Source organism: Rhinoderma darwinii, chromosome 6 (assembly GCF_050947455.1).
Source record: "Rhinoderma darwinii isolate aRhiDar2 chromosome 6, aRhiDar2.hap1, whole genome shotgun sequence".
In the NCBI taxonomy this organism is placed as follows: Eukaryota; Metazoa; Chordata; class Amphibia; order Anura; family Rhinodermatidae; genus Rhinoderma; species Rhinoderma darwinii.
Genome location: NC_134692.1, coordinates 80,974,492 through 80,988,734, shown reverse-complemented (window position 1 = coordinate 80,988,734; position 14,243 = coordinate 80,974,492).

Sequence of the window (14,243 nt, the reverse complement as noted above, 5' to 3'; positions counted from 1 at the left end):
GAGGATATACTCGTCCACGGGGAAGAGAAGCATTGGGAACCAGTTCAATGGGACAGTCATAACTCCGATGTGGAGGCAACGTCTCAGCCTCTCGTTTGCAAAAGACATCCGCAAATCTGGCATATTGAGATGGTAGGCCGGAAAGTGACTGAGGCAGAGGGGGCACAACAGGACGGACTTGTGACAGGCAATGGCTATGGCATCTGGAACCCCATTAAAGAACCTCTCCAGAATTCCAGTGAAGTGTCGGGGCGTGTAGACGGAGTCATGGCAGACCCAGCAGGATAGGATTGATAGCCTTGGGTAGTACCAGGAAGGTGATCTGTTCTGAGTGAAGAGCTCCGACCCGTAGTGTCAACGGCTCTGTGATGAGCATGATCGGATCAGGCAATGGTAGACGATTCACAGAGGCAACTGCCAGGGGTCTCTCTAGTCGAAACCGATCCACTAGATCCTGCTGGATAAAATTAGCAGCCGCTCCAGAGTCAAGATAGGCGGAGGAAGGATGTGATGTCTCTCCGGTGACGATGGCCACAGGAATCGATAATCTGGAAGAGGTTTTAACGTTTGGAGACGTTCCACCTAGAGTTGCCTCTCCAATCAACCCTAGGTACTGGAGTTTCCCGGTTTCTGTGGGCATTGGCGCACAAAATGACCCTTGAGGCCACAATACATACAAAGTCCAGAGGAGCGTCTGCGCTGCTTCTCCTGTTCAGATAACCGGACTCCGTCTACCTGCGTGGGTTCTTCAGGTAGCGCACTAGGAGTTGGCAATAGTGGTCTCTGGACAGAGGGTGCTGGGCTGTGGCCCCGGCTCTCCTGACTAACCTCTTGAGAGCGCTCCCGGATTCTCATATCAACCCGGGTGGCTAACAGGATGAGGTCATCCAAGGTAGAAGGAAGGTCGCGGGCTGCCAGTTCGTCCTTGATGTGAGAGGACAGTCCCTGCCAGAAGATCGCCACCAGTGCCTCATTGTTCCATGCCAGCTCGGCTGCTAGGGTATGGAAGGAGATAGCATACTCCCCTACTGTGGAGCCTTCTTGCTTGAGGGTCAACAGAGTGGCTGCAGCAGAGGATGTTCGACCCGGCTCCTCGAACACGGCACGAAAGGACTGTAGGAACAAGGCTATGTCCGCGGATACAGGTCCTTGTTGCTCCAAGATTGGGTTCGCCCATGCGAGGGCCTTGCCAGCGAGGAGGGAGATAATGAACGCCACTTTGGCCTCCTCAGAGGGGAAGAGATAAGGCCGTAGCCTAAAATGTACCGTGCATTGATTGAGAAATCCTCTACATGCTCTTGGGTCACCGTCGTAGAGAGGAGGAAGAGGCAGAGGAACTGTGGATCTGGAACAAACAGGAGGAGCAACAGGCAGTAGCACAGCAACAGCTTCAGGAGGAAGAACCGGAGGTGGAACGGCGAGTAGATCCAGGTGGACCAGGATAGAATTCACCGCCTCAAGGAGTTGATCCTGACGTGTGCGTAGGTCCTGCATCTCTGTCTGAATCTTCTGTACTGCGGTCTTGGGCTGGCCAGCGGGTTCCATGGCCTGAGCGTACTGTCACAAACACAGGGTATGTGTTACGAACACAGGGTATGTGGACCCACTAGGCCGCTCCGCCGTAGTGGGGAGGCAGCTGACCAGGTCACAGTCTATACGAAAGTCAATGGCAGACAGTAACGCTTGGGTACCTAGTCCGGACGGTGGCTGTGGCTTCAGCACGGATGGAGGCTGGTGCGGCAGGTCGCGCCAGACGTGGCGGGCAGTATCCGATAAAGCAGAAGACACTGGATGTGGCAGAGGACACTGGACGTGCCAGAAGACACTGGACATGGCAGAGGACACTGGACTTGGCAGAAGACACTGGACTTGGCAGAAGACACTGGACGTGGCAGAAGACACTGGACGTGGCAAACGACACTGGACGTGGCAAACGACACTGGACGTGGCAGAAGACACTACTCCAACGCAGGTAGGCACAGGAACTAGAACAATATGGAATACAGGAACGGGTAACAGGGCACGTGTAACAGCTGGAACGGGAAACACTAAGGGACCATTTGGGAGACAGACTGGGATAGACTAACAATGCTCAGGCAAGGATCAGAAGGCCTGGGGCCTTCTTATAGACCAGGAAATCAGGGCAGTTGATGATGATGACCCTACGGGACACAGCAGGACGGAGAGGAGGTGAGCGCTGGCGTCTCCTAGGAAGTAGACAGGGACCAGCGCTCACGGATCCATGGCTGCGGGCGTCGTGGGGTGAGTAAACCCGACGGCCCACGGCCATGGACGTTACATACTGGACAGTAGGTGTAGACCATCAGAATTATTCAGACATAAATTTTCAAATACAGAAGTAATGGTAATGTCGGTCAGAGGTTTGACAGATGACATAAAATTATGTATCTGATGAAAACTGAAAAGTTCAGAATCTGGCATTTGGTATATAGATTGATAAAAGTGACACGGTTTTATGCCTAATCTGTTACAGATACAATACGGTAGTATAAGAAGTCCAATACGGTAAAGATTCTTGTCAATGCACCATTTGAACGCTGAAGGCTGAAGCCCAGGGGCAAAATTAGGATTAGGATTAGAGAATAATCTGGCAGCTGGGGCGTGTATAAAACAAAGTTGGAATCTATGGCTTTTTCGATCCCACAACGCCAATGAAGATTGGAGTGCGCATAACACAGTTGGTCTTTGATTGGGTCTCAACCACATCAACACGTCTACAGTAAAGTTAGGAGTAACAGCTTGTTCAATGGGTACCCAGCGCGGTTGGTTGCGTATTTTCTGGAGTGAAACCAAGGGGGTGAGACGAGCACCATAATAATACTTGGTGAGATCTGGCAACCCAAAATGCTTTGAAGGCTTACCAACCGTCCATGAATTCCTGATCAGTCCGTAATAGTTTTTTTTTTCCAGCGTTTATAAAAAAAAAATGGATGAATCTGTTATTTTCTATAAAGCTTGTGGGCCTGGTTATCATGATTGTAATTGTGTTACACAGTTACATAGTTAGTATGGTTGAAAAAGGACTTATGTTCATCAAGTTCAACCAAGGGATGGGAAAAAGGGAAGGGATGAAACCAAAGCTCTACACATTCACATTGAAGCTGATATTTTTTCGTTCCAGGAAATTATCTAAGCCTTTTTTAAAGCCATCTACTGTCCCTGCTGTGACCAGCTCCTGCGGTAGACTATTCCATAGATTCACAGTTCTCACAGTAAAGAAGGCTTGTCGCCTCAGCAGATTGAACCTTTTTTTTCTCCAGAAGAAATACAGTGCTCCCTTATTTTTTGAAGGGGGTTTTACATGGAACAGGTTTTCACTATAATTCTTGTATGGGCCATTCATATATTTCTATAAGTTAATCATGTCGTCGTCCCCTTAGTCATCTCTTTTCAAGGCCAAATAGGTTTAATTCCTTTAAGCTTTTCTTATAACTTAGAGTCTCCATGCCCCTTATTAGTTTAGTTGCTCTTCTTTGTATTTTTCAATCAGAATGGTCCCGTGCCGGCAAGTGCTGTGATTGGCCAATCAGTACTGACTGGCCAATCACAGCGCAGGAGGCTTGTTTTGCCGGAATCTCTGGCTCTGACAAGCTCATTTCTGTCAGAGAGCATGTCAGAGTCGGAAGCCAGTAAAAAGACAATGGAAAAGGGTTATAAAAACCCCAAAACCCAGCGATCTGCTCCTTTTCTGCCCCTTTTGTGCCCACTGACCAGTGATCACCCCCTTTGGTGCCCACTGGTTATCACATATTTAATTTTAGTCACCCACAGTGTCCTTCTGCCATGCTGTGATCTGTGCCCATCTATCACCTGTCGCAGTACCCGGTCCCCATCACCCTGCTGTGTCCCTAGATTGCCCACTGCCCGAGTTCCCTGTTAGGTAGCAATGCCCCGTCTCATTTAGTTTTTCCCCTGGTAGGTAGGGTAGCCTTACTCATTGAATACAGCAGGGTCGCTGGTCACCGGTCAGTTCTCATTCCCCAGTTGGGAGTAGTGCTGTTTATTTTTTGTTAAAAAAAGTTTTTAAAAAAGTTTGTTAAAAAATTATTAGTTAGTTAGTAGCTGAACTAAATTATTCAATATGCCCAAAAGAGTCTTCTCAGCCAAGGAAGCATATCAAATTATGTGTTCCGATACGGACAGCGCAAGTGAAGGTGAAGTGCAGTTCATGCTTTAATCTTCATCCGTATCCAGTGACTCTGAGTCTGCACCCCCCCCCCGTCAGCGCAGCAGAGCCGTAGTTCCTGAGCTGACATAGATAGCTGCGGACAATTATACCCACCATGTGCCTGAATTTACAGCCCCCTCAGGCATTAAAATTGACACTACGGGTTTCAGCCCCATTGATTATTTTTAAGTTTTTTTTGTCGGACGCCCTTTTAGATTTAAGTGTCCATCAGACCAACATCTATGGGGAACAGTGTATCTCCCAGAACCCCAACACTTTTTATGGGAGAGGCCAAAATTGGACCCCCACAAACGCAGTGGAATTGCGGAAGTTTTGGGGCTTATTTTTAAGCTTTGGTCTCGTAAAAAAGCCCAGTATTAGAGACTATTGGTCCCCTGATATTTTATACAACACCCCCCTTTACCGCACAGTAATGACAAGTATGCGATTCGAAGCCATCCTAAAGTCCTGCATTACAATAGTCACTGCCCACCCCCACAGGACCCAAATTTTGATAGGTTCTATAATAAAGTAAGACCATTAATTACCCACTACTCTCAAAGTTTTTCCCAAGTTTATACCCCCCAACAAAATATTTTGGTGGATGAGTCATTGGTAAGCTTCAAGGGTAGACTGCACTTCAGGCAGTATCCACCCAATAAAAGAGCCCGGTAAGGCATAAAACTGTACAAATTATGTGAAAGTGCCACCGGTTACGCCTACTCTTTTAGAGTTTATGAGGGGAAAGAGTCCCATATAGATTCCCCAGAATGCCCCCCCTTCCTAGGAATTAGTGGAAAGATCGTATGGGATCTTGTTCATGCTTTGCTCGGCAAAGGATATCATTTATATCTGGACAACTTTTACAATAGTGTCCCATTGCTAAAAGTTCTCTCGTCCAGATCCACCTTGGCGTGTGGAACAATCCGCGAAAATCAGAAGGGCCTCCCCAAAACTTTGCTAGGTCAGCTACTAAAATTAGGAGAGAGCAGAGCTGTCTGTATCGACTAGCTGCTGCTCCTGAAATATAAGGATAAAAAGGAAGTCCTTATACTGACCAGCATTCATGACAGCAGCTGCAGCCTTGTCCCTGTACACGGATCCACCACCCAAATTCCCATTTTCTGTACAAGAGTACAACAAATATATGGGTGGCGTTGACCTGCCTGACCAGGTCATAGAACCATACAGCGCAGTGCGAAAGACAAAGGTATGGTAAAAAAAGCTGTTCGGTCATCTTACACAGATGGCTTTATACAACGCCTTTGTCCTCTGCAGATATGCTGGCAGTGGGGATACGTTCCTGCAATTTCAGGAAAAATTTATCAAGGCCCTGATATTTGCTGACCAGGAAGGGGAGGGGAGTTCATCTGGTTTTTCCGTCAGCAGGATATTTCCCGCCCAGCATTTCCCCACAGAAATCCCCCCCACTGAAAAAAACAGAAGCCCCCCAAAAAATGGCGTGTGTGTGCCAAGCGGCGAGCCAGTCGTAAGGACACCACATACCAATGTGAGACGTGTCCCAAAAATCCCGGCCTGTGCATGAAACAATGTTTCAAAATATATCATACCTCCTTGGATTTTTTATTTATTTATTCCTTATTAACCTTTTCTGTCTCCCATATTGGCCATGACAAATTATTTATTTTTTTACTGACCAGCCCCATTTAAAATTTGCTAATTTAAAATTTGTAAAAAACAACCTAAAACAAAACTAAAAATTCTCACTATACCAAGAACCCGAGGGAGTGTCTTTCTCACCTAGGTTGCAAATCTTGGTGAGAAGAATAAATCCAGATGAGATTGGTTGTCTCAGCAAATCTTTTTTTTGCTGAGGCCTTTAATTTATTTTTTGGGCTGGATTTTATGGAATGGTGGGTAGGTTGGTAGTGGGACCTGCCATTCCCTCTCCCTCCATTGCGGGTTTTCCAGGTTGTCCTCCTTAGTTACTAAAATGTAGGTATTTCTTATTATACCCCTAGATGAATACCTAGAGGGTTGTCAATTCACAAATTAAAAATTCTCACTATAACCCTAGATGAATACCTTGAAAGGTGTTACTTTACAATCTAAAATTTCTCACTACACCGCTAGATGAATTCTTTGAGGGGTTTAGTTTCCTAAATGGGGACACTTTTCAGGGTTTCTAATATTTTGATACCCCAGAGCCTCTGTTTTCATGACACAGTGCAGTAAATGCCATCGTAGTAGGCCTCAGATGTTGCATGGTGCTCTTTACTTACTGAGCCCTGCCAGTTTATGTCCACAAATGGTATTGCCGTATTCAGTAGAAATTGCGTAACAAACTGTGGGTGCTTTTTCTCCTTTAAGCCCTTGTGAAAATGATAGATATCGGGCTAAAGCAAATAATGAAAAATTCCTTGAGGGGGTGTAGTTTCCAAAATGGAATCACTTTTGGGGGGTTTCCACTGTACTCGTACCTTAGGAGCTTTACAAATGTGACATGGTGCAGAGAAATCAATCTGCGCTCCAAAAGTTAAATGGCGTGCCTTCCCTTCCGAGTCCTGCCACTTGCCCAAACAGCTGTCTATGACCACATGTTTTGTATTTACGTACTCTGGAGAAGTTGCTTTACAAATCTTGGGGTGCTTTTCCTCATTTATTTGTGGAAAAAATTTTGAGGTAACGCTACGTCTTATTGGAAAATAATGTAATTGTTCATTTTCACTGCCCAATTCTAATTAAATCTAAGAAACACCTGTGGGGTCAAAATGCTCACTACACCCCTAAATGAATTCTTCAAGGGGTGTAGTTTCCAAAATGGGGTCTTTTTTTGGGATGTTTCCTTTGTTTCGGCACCACAAGACCTATTTTAACCTGACATGGTGCCTGAAATATAATCTAAGAAAAGAAAGGCCCTATAATCCACTAGGCGCTTCTTTCAATCTGGGGCCTTTGTTTCGGTCCATTAGCACACTAGGGATATTTCTAAAAACTGCAGAATCAGGGCAATAAATATTCAGTTGTGTTTCTCTGGTAAAACCTTCAGTATTACAGAAAAAATTATTAAAATGGAATTTCCGCAAAAAATAAATGAAATTTGCACAGTTTCCTTCCACTTTGCTTTAATTTAACGCCTAAAGGGTTAAGAAACTTTCTAAATGCTGTTTTGAATACTTTAAGGGGTGCCGTTTTTAAAATGGTGATTTGTGGGGGGTTCCTGATATATAAGGCCCTCCAAGCCACTTCAGAACTGAACTGTTCCTTAAACAGATGGGCTTTTGAAATTTTCTTGAAAATGTGAGAAATTACTGCTAAACTTATAAGCTTTGTAATGTCCTAGAAAAATAAAATGATGTTCAAAAAACTATACCAATCTAAAGTATACATATGGAAAATGTTAACTAGTAACTAATTTGTCTGCTATAACTATCTGTCTTACAAGCAGATACATTTGAATTTTGTAAATGCTCATTTTTTGCAAATTTTCTCAAAATTTTGGTGTTTTTCACCCAAAAATATTGAATATATCGACCAAATTTTTTCACTAACATAAAGTACATGTCATGAGGAAACAATCCCAGAATCGCTTGGATAGGTAAAAGCATTCCCATGTTATTACCACATAAACTAACACACGTCAGATTTAAAAAATGAGGCTCTGTCATTTGGTCCAAAAGTGGCTGCAGCGGGAAGGGGTTGAGGTCATCCCTTAACCCATGAAAATTGTCCTTTCTGATGCTTGGTATTTTTGTAGGTACTCTACCAAACATCTTATTAAAGGATACCTGAAAAATTATTATATTGTGGACACTATTGCCTAGGTGACCCCCAACCTGTACTTTTGTTATCCTTTCCAGCCTATTGGTTTAAATTTGGTCTAGAAGTGGTGCCCCACTTTTGTAGGATCTGGAACCATTTGTGAAAGGTAATTGTCCTTAATTATTGTCAAAAACCTGTTTCCTTTGTAGGATCTGCAGGTTTCTACCTCCCAGTTTATATCAGGGTAGTTAAATTCCCCCATAATAACGATTTCATTACGGTTTGCTGCCTCATCTATTTGCTGTATTAGTTGATTTTCTGATTCTGATTTTCTGAACGCTGCAGAGGATGTTCGACCCGACTCCTCGAACACAGTATGAAAAGTCTGTAAGAATAAAGCTAGGCCCGAGAACTCAGGTCCCTGGGTTCACCCATGCCAGGGTCTTGCCAACGAGAAGGGAAATAATAAACGCTACCTTGGCCTCATCAGAGTAGTAGAGATGAGCTCGTAGTCTAAAATTAATAATACATTGATTGATGAACCCTGTACAGGCTCTAGGGTCACCGTCATAGCAAGGAGGAAGAGGCAGCGAAACTGTGGATCCGGAACAGACAGGAGGAGTGGGACGGCAGCAGCATCCGGGAGAGGAGCAGGAGGTTGATCCAGTGGGGCGATGATTGAGTTTATAGCGACGAGGAGTTGATCCTGGCGTGCACGTAGGTCACGCATATCCATTTGTATCACCTGAACTGCAGTCTTAGATTGGTCAGCGGGTTCCATGGCCTGAGCGTACTGTCATGATCTAGGGGTATGTGGAACCCCTAGGCTACTCTGCCATAGCGTTGAGGCAGCTGGCCAAGTCACAGTCTATGCAAAGTCTTATACAAAAGTTCATAGCATACGGGTACCTGAGATAGTCCAGTCAGTGGCAGATGCTTTGGCACGGATGGGGCTAGACGTGGCATGAAGCGCCAGACATGGCGGATGATACCAGGAGTCTCAGATGACACCAGACGTGACGTATAATAGCAGGCGGCACAACACGACTCCAACACTAGAAAGGCTCAGGAACAAACCACAGCACGGGATACAGGATACAGGTAGCAGGGCACGGGAACACCGGGAGCAGGAGAAAACTAAGGGACCATTTGCAACATGTGCATGGGTAGACAACAGCAAAGCTCAGGCAAGGAGTGAAAGGGCAGGCAGGGCCCTTTTTGTATTCCAGGGTGATCTGGGATTTTTTTTTAATTAATTGCATATGTGTGCCCCGGCCCTTTAAGGCCGGAAACCAGCGAGCGCACCCCCTCGCGGACATTGCAGGACAGAGCGGCCGGATGCACTGACATCTCTGGGGAAGGAGACGTTGGCCAGAGGTAGAAAGTCTGCAGTCGCGGCCGTCAGCAGGTAAGGGGAGGCGGTGGTCCGCGACTGCAGCCACTACCCTTATAACAAACCCCTATCAGTATTTTATTATATTATTTCCACCCATAGGGACTCCACAGGATCATTTCCCTTATAGAGACCATCATGCAGGATGGGTTTTAGGCAGGATTTTACATGTAAGCAAGCACCCCCTTTCTTATTAGAACAATCATTTCTAAACAGAATGTAACTCTGCAAATTAACAGCCCAGTCATAGTTATCCAGCAAAGTCCCAGTTCTCCCAAACCCCTCCTTCATACATCAATTCTCACACACCCTGCACAGCAGTATGGTCCCTCAATGGCTGTTCAAGGAGAGCATACATGGCACAAGATGTACACAGGGTAGCATTGGCAGCAATGGAGTTCATTGTGTCTAATCAGGTTTTAACCGTCAGCATACCGTTGTAGGGAAAAAAACCGAAATATACTAAACAACCACAACAACAATTTCTTCTAAAGTCACTGAATCTAAAGTCCCTCTTAAGACACTGCACACTTGAAACCAATGCACACTCCCACACTCGCTAAGCTGCTTGTTTTAACCCCTTTCCGCTGCAGCCACTTTTGACCTTCCTGTCACGATCTGTGGGTATGTGGACCCAGTTGGCCGTACCGCCGTAGCTGTATAGCAGCTGGCCAAACAGGGTACAAAGTCAATGTCTATTGTTCGGATAAAGGTACCTGTGGCAATTCAGACAGTAGCGATGTTTTAGGCTCGTATGGAACTCTGGCAGCAAGCAGAAAACAGGTGCGGAGAATCACAGCGGGTGTAGTAAGCGACACAACACGACTCCAACTTAGTATAGCACAGGAACACGGTAGCATGGGAAACAGGATACAGGTAGGAGGAATGGGAACACTGGAACTGGAAAACACTTAAGGAACCATTTGCAAGACAGACACGGGCAGATACAAACACGCTCAGGCAATGCAGGGAGGGGCAGAGTCCTTCTTATAGTCCAGGTTGATCTGGGAGCAATCAGCTCAATCTCACACATGTGTGTGCTCTGGCTCCTTAAGGCTGGACTGAGCTCGCGAGCGCACCCTAGTGGTCACTGCGGATCAGGACGGCCACATGTGCAGACATCTCTGGAGAGAAGGGCGTCGACAGGATAGGAGGAGTTCATGGTCAACGACCACGGACGTTACACTTCCTGAAGAGCCTTATTTTCAAATCTGACATGTGTCATTTTATTTGGTAATAATTTTGGAATGCTTTTACCTAACCAAGCGTTTGAGAATGTTTTCTCGTGACACATTGTACTTTAAGTTAGTGGTAAAATTTGGTCGATACATTCAGTATTTAATTGTGAAAAACACCAAAATGTAACGAAAAATTTCAAAAATTTGCATTATTCTAAATTTAAATGTATCCGCTTGTAAAACAGATAGTAGTAGTACCACACATAATCGTTGCTAATTAACATTTCCCATATGTCTACTTTAGATTTGACATTGTTTTTTGAACATCCTTTAATCTCTCTAAAATGTTACAAGGCTTAGAACTTTAGCAGAAATTTCTCACATTTTCAAGAAAATTTCAAGAGGCTATTTTTACAAGGACCAGTTCAGTTGTGAAGTGGCTTTGAGGGACCTATACAAAATAAACCCACATAAGTCACCCCATTTTAAAAACTGCACTCCTCAAAATATTTAAAACATAATTTAGAAAGTTTCTTAACCCTTTAGGCACTACACAAGAATTAAACAAAATAGAGGGGAAATTTTCAAGAAGGTTTTACCAGAGAAACACAACTCAATAATTATTGCCCAGATTCTGCAGTTTTTAGAAATATCCGACATGTGGCCCTAGTGTGCTAATGCACTGAAGAACAGGATACAGAAGCAAAGGAGCCTCTAGTGGATTTTGCGACTAGAATATTTTTAGGCACCATGTCAGGTCTTGTGATGCCAAAATAAAGAAAACACCCAAAAAAAAACCCATTTTGGAAACTACACCCCACACAGAATTCATCGAGGGGTGTAGTGAGCATTTTGACCCCACAGGTGTTTCATAGATTTTATTAGAATTTGGACGTGAAAATTAAAAATGTTAATTTTTCCCAATAAAATTTAGTTTTAGCAAAAAACAATGTCCACAAGAAATAAAAAAACAAAAGCCCACTAACATTTGTAAAGCAACTTCTCGGGAGTACGTAAATAACACATATGTGGTCATAAACGGCTATTTGGGCACATGGTAGGGCTCAGAAGAGAAGTAGCGCCATTTGGAGCACAGATTTTGTTGGATTGGTTTCTTGGCATCATGTCACGTTTGCTAAGCCCCTGTGGGACCAAAACAGTGGAAACTACCCAAAAGTGACTCCATTTTGGATACTACATCCCTTGAGGAATTAGTCTAGGGGTGTAGTGAGCATTTTGACCCCACAGGTGTTTCATAGATTTGATTAGAATTCGGCAGCTCAAAATGTTTAATTTTCTTAACAAATAAGAGAAAAAGTACCCTAAGATTTGTAAAGAAATTTCGCCCCATACGTGGAGAAATTGCCATATACGGCAATGCCTCATATGTGGTCATAAACTGCTGTTTGGGCACACATTAAGGATCAGAAGGGAAGGAGCACCATTTGGCTTTAGGAGTGCAGATTTTGCTGGGTTGGTTTCTGGGTGCTTTGTCGCATTTGCAAAGCCCCGGTGGGACCAGGACAGTAGAAATCCCCCAGAAGTGACCTCATTTTGGAAACTACAGGCCTCAAGGTATTCACCTAGTGGTGTAGGGAGCATGTTAAACCCGTATGTGTTTTCCAGAAATTAGTCTGCACTTGATGTCGCAGAGTGAAAATAGGAATTTTTCCATAGATATGCCAATATGTGGGGCCCAGCTTGTGCCACCATAACAAGACAGCTCTCTAATTATTATGCTGTGTTTTCTGGTTTTAGAAACACCCTACATGTGGCCCTAATCTTTTGCCTGGACATTTGACCTGGCTCAGAAGTGAAAGAGCACCATGCAAAATTTAGGCCGAATTTGGCGATTTACAAAGTATTGGTTCAAAATTACAGAGCTCTGATGTAAAATAATAAAAGAAATCCCTGAGAAGTGACCTATTTTGGAAACTACACCCCTCAAGGCATTTATTAAGGGATGTAGTGAGCATTTTCACCCCACAGGTCTTTTCCATAAATGAATGCGTTGCGGATGGTGCAAAGTAAAATTAAAATTTTTCCCAATGCCATTTTAGTGGCAAATATGTTGTTCCCAGCTTGTGCCACTGGAGACACCCCCCTAACAATTGTTAAAAGGGTTCTCAAGGGTATGCCGAAGCGTATATGTGGATGCAAACAGCTGTCTGGGCACGCCGTAGGGCTCAGAAGCAAGGGTGCACCATTTGACAATAGGAGCATGCATTTTGCTTGGTAGTAGTTTTGTTTGAGTATTGCTGGCGTATTTAATTATAATGTGGGAGTACATGTAAGCTGGGAAAAGTACATCAGGGGCATAGTCAGGTGGTATAATAATGGGGTAGAAATAATCCATAGATGTGTGGTACCCTGAGAGGCAATCCTTTATGCACAGGCCAGTGTCGCACTGATAAATGGTGTCCTTACTTATTCCCCTAAGGCTGGGTTCACACGACCTATTTTCAGGCGTAAACGAGGCGTATTATGCCCCGATTTACGCCTGAAAATAGGGCTACAATACGTCGGCAAACATCTGCCCATTCATTTGAATGGGTTTGCCGACGTACTGTGCAGACGACCTGTTATTTACGCGTCGTCGTTTGACAGCTGTCAAACGACGACGCGTAAATTGACTGCCTCGGCAAAGAAGTGCAGGACACTTCTTTGCAACGTAATTTGAGCCGTTCTTCATTGAAGTCAATGAAGAGCAGCTCAAGATTTATGAGCGTCACAGACGCATCGCAAAATGCGAGGAGGAGCTTTTACGTCTGAAACGAGGCAGCTGTTTTCTCCTGAAAACAGTCTGTCTTTTCAGACGTAAAAGCCTCTCATCGTGTGCACATATCCTTATGGTACAGACACAGCACCTTTTCAGTTTGGGGAATTTTGCTGGGAAAGTGTCCTCCTGGTATAATACAGGCACCCTCTCTTCCAGCAGATATATTTCGGCCCTACCCATCGTGGTTCCCTAATTTTAGGGCTTTGATAAACCGCCTCTCGAAACAGAAGAAATATTCACCTCGGGTCTGCAAATCTGCATATTATTTCTTTCTTGACTTATGGGAGCCTTATTTTTTCATAGACGTAGGTATGAGGACTTTGTTTTTGCGGGACAAGCTGTAGTTATTATTGGTACCATTTTGGGGTACACGCGACTTTATGATCACTTTTTATCCTATTTTTTGCAAGGCAAGGTGGCCAAAAAAACAGCAATTCCTTTTTTTTATACAGTGTACACCATGCGTTATAAATTACATGTTAACTTTACTCTGCGATTCAGTATGATTACAGCGATACCAAATTTATAGCACATTTTTATGTTTTAAAACTTTTTGAACAATAAAATTACTTTTGTAAAAAAATATTTTCTGTCGCCATGTTGTGGGAACCATAACTTTTTAATTTTTTTCATTAGCGGAGCTGCATGAGGACTTGTTTTTTGCAAGACGAGCTATAGTTTTTACAGATACCATTTTTGGATACATGCGACTTTTTGATCACATTTTATTCAAATTTTTGTAGGGCAGAGTGACCCAACAGAATGTCTGGCATTATTTTTCACATTTAGTTTTTTACGCCGTTCACAGCGTGGAACAAATAAACATAATTTTTTATAGTTCAGGCCGTTACAGACGCGGTGATACCAAACATGTATGTTTTTTTTTTTTTTTTCAATAATAAAGGACTTGATAAGGGGAAAAGGGCGATTGTGTTTTATTTTATTACTTGAAACTTTTATTATTTTTTACAACCTTTTTTT